Below are 6,771 nucleotides of genomic sequence, written 5' to 3' on the forward strand. Positions count from 1 at the left end.
GGAGAGGGCTCCCAGAGAGAGTGTGTCATGGAGTAATCTCCCCCCACAACTCAGAAAAATCAGGGGGCTTCATTTCCACCTCCATCATGGGAGAAGCAATTGGAGGACTCTACTAGTTAACATAGCCGCTGAGCTATATCTGGTTGGATGGGCGGACCAAACCCACTGCACTCCTGCCACATAGAGATCACAGTTGGCATGTTGGTGAGGCCGTCCAGTACAATGGGTCTTGCAGTTAATGCCTCATTGATATACATGGAACAGTTTACATCTCCCAGAGCTCTTGTTTCAGGCTCTATACAGATTCAGGTAGTCATCACAACATCAGTTACACTCTGGTCTCATTTTCATGCATTGCTTTGCAACCATGAGGGCTAGAAACTTACTTTTTTAGATGAGAGCTGAGATTTTTGACATAATCGCGACTCTGGGAGCTAAGAGTTTAGTCATGGAGCTATACTGCCACCCACCCCTATGTTACCTATGCCTTAATCTAGCCCTGAGAGAGAAGGAAATCTCCCTCTTCCCCCACAACTACATCTGTCCTATCCACTGCACATGAAAGTGAGAGAGAGAACTGTCACCATTCCCCTACAACCACCTCTTAACTGGTCACAGCACTGGTAGAGAACGAACTTCACCCTTATCCCAATGCCAATCCTGACATAGCACCATGAGAGGAAGAAGCATCATAATTCTCTCTCTCGCTGACTTTCCCAAAATCACACATCTAGGTAGCATGGAGTGCAGTTCTAGCCATGAAGAAGAGCTATGTATGGCTCAAAAGCATGTCTTGCTCATCAACAGAAGTTGATCCAATACAATATATTACCTCACCCACCCCATCACTTCTAGCTAGTGACAAGGCTAGAGGTTTTCAAGATTTTCCAGGCTACTGATCAGTCTTTTACAACAAACTTCCTTAAATGGCAGCCTTGGCCTTTTGACTTATTATTTTTTTATGCAGGCCAGGTCCTGAAGCCAAAAGTGGAAATGATTAGAACAAGGAGGAAGATTTAAAATAAGATTGTATGGATCAGTGAAATACAGCAAAATTATTCATTCCTCACAATTTGGGAGTATGACTTTAATACATAGGCCGTGGGAATCAAAGGGTGGGGTGAGGATGAGTCTCCCCAAACAGCCTGGAATGGCCCCACCCATGCTCTGCCTCCAGGCTCCTGCTTCCAGTTTCCACTCTTCCACTGGGGTGGGCGGCCAGCCTGCGGCTGGGGCTGTACCACCCAGCACTCCGGGGTGGTACAGCACTCAGGGACTGGTGGCAGCTTGAACCACACTGCCCACCTTCTCCCCCCCCCCCCGCCCAGTGCTCCAGGATTGGGGCCATGCTGCCCACCTGGTGCTCTGAGATTAGGAGAGCTGGGGCAGCCCAGGGCTGGAGGCTGGCACCTGCAGTGAGAGTGCTCTGGACTCCAGTGGGGAAGGAGTGCGGCCTCAGGCAGAATGGGAGGGGCTGGGGACTAGCCTCCCCCAACTGGCAGTTCACGAACTGCCCATTCTTCAATACTAATCCCCAAAGAGGGAGTGAAAATTAGCAACAGAATTATATAACGCCATCTGTAGTACTTGAAGGATCACCATCAGTTTAAGAGTTAAATTTTTTGACTACGCTGTTAGAAGTAACAACTAAGATTATAACTGCAAAAAAGTAGAGGAAAATAATTTTTATTTCGTTTGTTTACTTTGCATTTGATACCACTTGGATATAGTCAATTTCACTGTTTTGTATTCATAGTTTCACTTCCTTCTTCGACATCAGTGTGAAGACTCACTAAGCACTGTCTTAGAGGAGCTCATAGGAACACTGCTCTCCATGCCCTACAAAAGGATGATTAACAGTCTTGAGTTTAATAGCCAGGAAGTGAGGCAAGGGTGGAGGAAGTCAGAGAGAGCCCTCAGTTCACTTCTCAGACCCTGGTACAGGGCTGGGAACCACTTTTTTTCTCCTTAGACCCCTCTATAGATTGTGGGGCACCTAACAAGTGACAAATGCCCCTCTGTGAGTATTCCAGGATTTTCCTGGCAGTGGAGAAGGGCCTAATGGTAGGGGGCCTCTACATCCCCCCGAGCCCTGGAAAATCTAGGTGCATGGGTGGTCACCTCCATCCCACCTTTCCTCCTCAGTGCTATCCTTTTGCCCCTGGAGTTGGATGAGGAACCTGTGGCAACTGAAGAGTCCCTTTGCCTCGGAGGGAAACCTCCCCGCCCCACTACTTTGTCATCCTCCACACACACACCTATCAGCACCAAGGTGGCTATCGCCTCAGTTGCTGACGGGGAGGATCCCACAGTTGCAGGTGGGGACTTCTGCTATATCTTCAAGGAGATCAAGGCCCCAGGTCTGACCCCTGTCACCCAGGGAGAGAATGACGCCCTGCCAGCAGACCTCGGCCTGGACGATAAATTTGTTATGTCACCCCCTCCTCTTCTTTCTCCCTTTCCTCAAACCACCACCTGCTTTCACTCTCAGAGCGCTCCTGGACTCGTCCAACTGCCAGCCGCAGATGTCAGCCCACTTGAGGCTGCTGAGCCCATTGTGACGATGGTTGATGCTGAGCGGTTGGGCCCTGAGCCTTTGGTTGCGCCCCTTTCTGAGATGGGGCGGCTACCCCCCTGCAACCTGTGGGTCCAGACCTGGACACTTTCCTGTCAGGGCCAGCTCTAGGTTTTTTGCCGCCCCAAGCAAAAAAATTTTGGCTGCCTCCCGCTCCAGCCCTGGGCTCCCCCCCGCCTCCCCCGCTGCCCCAGCCCTGGGCTCTCCCCCCCCACCCACACCCCCTGCTGCCTCAGCACTGGGCTTCCCCCTTTCCCCCCCCACCAGTGCCCTCCCCCCACCCCCCTGCCACCCCAGCCCTGGGCTCTCCCGCCACCCACCTGCACCCTCCTTCCACCGCAGCTCTGGGTCACTGGTAACTCGCTCCCAGGGTGGGTCATTCAGCAGGAATTTTGGATGTGCACAAAACACAGACTGGACTGGTTCCCATATGGTTACAGAGTTGCAGTAAAGTGGAACAATTTTCAGCTTGTGTGATTGGAGGATATCTGGATGCATATTATAAGACTGTCCTCCATAATGAGGGAAGGTTGAGGTGCCTTTATTATTCTTTTGTTCCACTCTTTCTTTCTATGGGGAATTTGCCAATGCAATATCACTGTCTTCCTTTTAAACAAACAAACAAACAATGCAATGGTTGTTGAAAATAGCAATTCCAGTCCTAATAACCACTGGGAAGCATTTCTTGCTCAATTTTATCCTGCTTTTTCCACAGCAAGGACAGTGGATCAGTATATTTGATTTGGGAGAAATGAAGTAAGAGCTGCCCAAACTGAGCTTGAGCACTCCTGAATTTTGAGGTGTTCAAATCTGGAAGGCAGGTGTTGGGTGGGGGGGGGCAAGGCTGTGGGCTCCGCGGGGGAGCACGGCAGCATGTATGCAGCAGTGTGTCTGGTGCTGCGTGGAGCCAGACATGCTGGTCTGAGTGGCACGGTAAGGGGGCGGGGGAGGATGAAGAAGGGGTACAGGGCTCCGGGGGGGGGGGCAGTCAAGGGACAGGAAGCAGGGGGGGTTGGATGGGGCAGAGGTTCGGGGGGCAGTCAGGGACAGGGAGAAGGGGGGCTAGATGAGGCAAGGAGAAGGGGAGGCAGTCAGGGGACGGGCAGTGGTTGGATAGGCATGGGAGTCTCAAGGGTTTTTCAGGTGACAAGTAGGGGGTGGGGTCCTAGGAGGGAAGTTGGGGGGGGTCTCAGGATGGGGCAGTTGGGGACAAGGAGAAGGGAGGCTTAGATAGGGGATGGGGTCCTGGTGGGCAGTTAGGGGCAGGGGTCCCAGGAGTGGGTGATCAAGGGACTGGGAGCGTGGGGGGAGGGTTGGATGGGTTGGGGTTTCTGTGAGGGGCAGTCGGAGGGAGTGGATGGTGGCAGGGTTGGGCTACCCTCCCTCCCCGTGGAGTGTCCTATTTTTTGAATGTTAAAATATGGTGCAACTCTCCACACACAGCATGCTGCTGCATGAGGTCCCCCTCCTTCCTTTCCAGTTGGTAGTGGCCAATGGAATGATGGGAAATGTAGTTCTTTCCCTGCTCCAGGGTTGGCTCTATAGGCAGGGAGCTAACCAAGGAACTACAGCTCCCAGAGCCCCCTGTTGGTTCTCAGCTCCCACGTTAGATCCCTGCCGCCCCTGCAAATGGGCTGCCCCAAGCAGGTGCTTGCTTTGCTGGCGCCTAGAGCCAAGCCCACCACGGCACCCAAACCCGGCATCATTGAGGGCCTCCTTCCCACATCCATCCCTTTGACCCCCATGCCCAAATAAGTGATGTGCACCCTGGCGGCCTAGCGGCCCAGGCCTCTAGTCCCAATTCCATTCCTGCCCCTAGCCCCGATCCCACCTCCACCGCTTCCACTTCCCATGCTTCTGCTGCCCCTGGGCTTGTCCTGTTTCCCTTCTCTGTTGACAACCCCCAGGAGGCAGTTTTTCTATTTCCCTCTCCCACCCCACCCAGGGCTTCTGTTCTCCCACCACTGCCATCCCGGGTACCAGGGACTGAGACGGACCACACAGAACCCACAGAATAGGTGCTGTGCTGGGGGTCTGCTCATCTCCACAGGGCCACTCTAAAGACCCAGCTGGAAAATGACCAGGAGTCTGTGATCCCAGCCACCAAAGTGCTGCGGGACAAGCTGCACTGCTTCCTAGCGAACACTTGGGGCTCCAAGGGTAAGGTGCAGTTCGCTGTCCAGAAGTGGGGGGGATTTCCACCTCATCCTCCGAGCTGTGAGGGGCATTTTGGGAGAGGAAAGGGCCATCCCTACCAAATTTCCTGGTGCCCTACACAGCTGCGTGCTGCTCCAGCTCCTGATCCACCTCTTCCCCATGGCCCCGCCCCTCCTCCATCCCAACCCCTCCTCTTCCCACCCCTGCTTCACCCCAGCCCTGCCCCGACTCCACCCCTTCCCCAAAGCCCCTTCCCCTGCTCCACCCACACCTCGCCTCTTCCTGCCCCTGCTCCACCCCCACCCTGCCCCCACTCCCCTGAGCACTGCAGCAGGGGTCGGGCCTGCACTCACTGGTAGCTGTAAGTGGAGCGACCTGACCCCGGCCCACTCTGCGCCACTGGTGAGTTCTGGAGGGCGGTTCCCCCCTGCCTCCCAAGCTCCAAGGCTGGGAGCCAGGGGAGCAGAACAGAGCAGGCTGGGGCCGGGTCACTCCACTTCCCGCCGTCTGGTAAGTGCAGGATCGGGCCTGCCCTGCACTCATTGGAAGGCGGGAAGTGGAGCAACTCAGCCCCAACCTGCTCCACTCCACTGGCTCGTGCTGGGAGCGGTTTCCCCCCTGTCCCCAAAGCCTGCTCCTGTCCCTGCCCCCGCAGAGGCCTGCCCCCCCCTCCCACCGGAGGGTCTGCGTAGGGCACCAAAACGGCTAGGGACGGCTCTGGGTAGGGGGACTGGGAGGCAGGATGCTGGGGCCTACCAGTGGACCCACCGTTTCCATGACTTTCAGAGTTGATCAAGGGTTGCTGCAGGGTTCAGTTGGGGCTGGCAACACTCCTGCCCACAAGGATCCTCTCCGTCCCCATGATGAAGCCAGTCATCTTCCTCAGCTTGAACAACCCAGGCTGTAGGGTGGGTCTCCACAGGTGCCATGTGCTCTCCTTCCTTCAGGAGAGGGAGTACTCTGTGATCTTCCCAGAGAAGACCTACACAGACCCAGCTGCCAAAGTCAGCTGGCAGCTAGAGTAAGGGTGTACTTCAGCCACCTCACTGCTTTTTTGGGTGGAGTGGCCATCCTATTCTCCCCCAACCTATGTCCCGAGGTGCTGGGGTCACCGAGGTCGTGCCAGGTCACCTGCTGCACCTCTGGGCCTGTGTGGAGAGGCTGATACTGAACCTTGTCAATGTCTATGCCCTGATACCGGGCCCAGAGCAAATGCACTCCTTTCAGCTGGAGTCCACCTTCCTTGGCTTCTTGAATCCTCATATGTGCCTTGTCCTGGCTGGGATTTTAACACCACCCTAGACAAGTTGGACTGCTCAGGGACCAAGAGGTGCCCAGCTGCCACGGACATCCTCCAGGAGATCATAAACCATCACTTTTTGGTGGACATTTGGCACAACCACCATCCAAAAGATGATTTCACCTACACTTATGTCTGGAGGGAGGATGCTTTGTTGTGACACTCCTGGTTGGACTGCATTTATTTACCTCACATCCATCTTTTGTGGGCTGGCTTATTGGCATTTTAATAATAGCTTGCTGGAGGATGTGGGCTTTGTTGTATCCTTCCAGAAGTTTTGGCTGGTTTGGTGTGGGCAGAGGCACGTCTTTCCCTTGGCACAGTGATGGTAGGAAGTGGGAAAGGTCCATGCTTGGCTTTTCTGCTGTGACTACATCTGGGGTGCCAGCTGACGGAGGGATGTGGTAATAGAGCAGCTGGAGCGGGAAGTCTTGGAGCTGAAGAGGCATCTGACTGCCAGCCCGGGGGGCCCATCTCTCTGCGGAGCATGCTGGGAAAAGCGATCATTGGCCTCAGAGTGCCTTCATTTGATCCTGCATCCACCTCCATCAGGATATGGATCGCGGCTCCCTCTTCTTCTATTGCTGGGAGAAAAGGAGGGGGACCAAGAAACACATCACTTGTCTCCTGGCAGGTGATGGCACCCACTTACGGATCCAGGGGAAGGCCAGAGCCTTCTGTCCCAGCCTCTTCTCCCCAGGTCTGGCCAATGCCTGAGGGGTGCTTTGGACGGACTCTC

The sequence above is a fragment of the Gopherus evgoodei genome, chromosome 5 (assembly GCF_007399415.2).
Source record: "Gopherus evgoodei ecotype Sinaloan lineage chromosome 5, rGopEvg1_v1.p, whole genome shotgun sequence".
In the NCBI taxonomy this organism is placed as follows: Eukaryota; Metazoa; Chordata; order Testudines; family Testudinidae; genus Gopherus; species Gopherus evgoodei.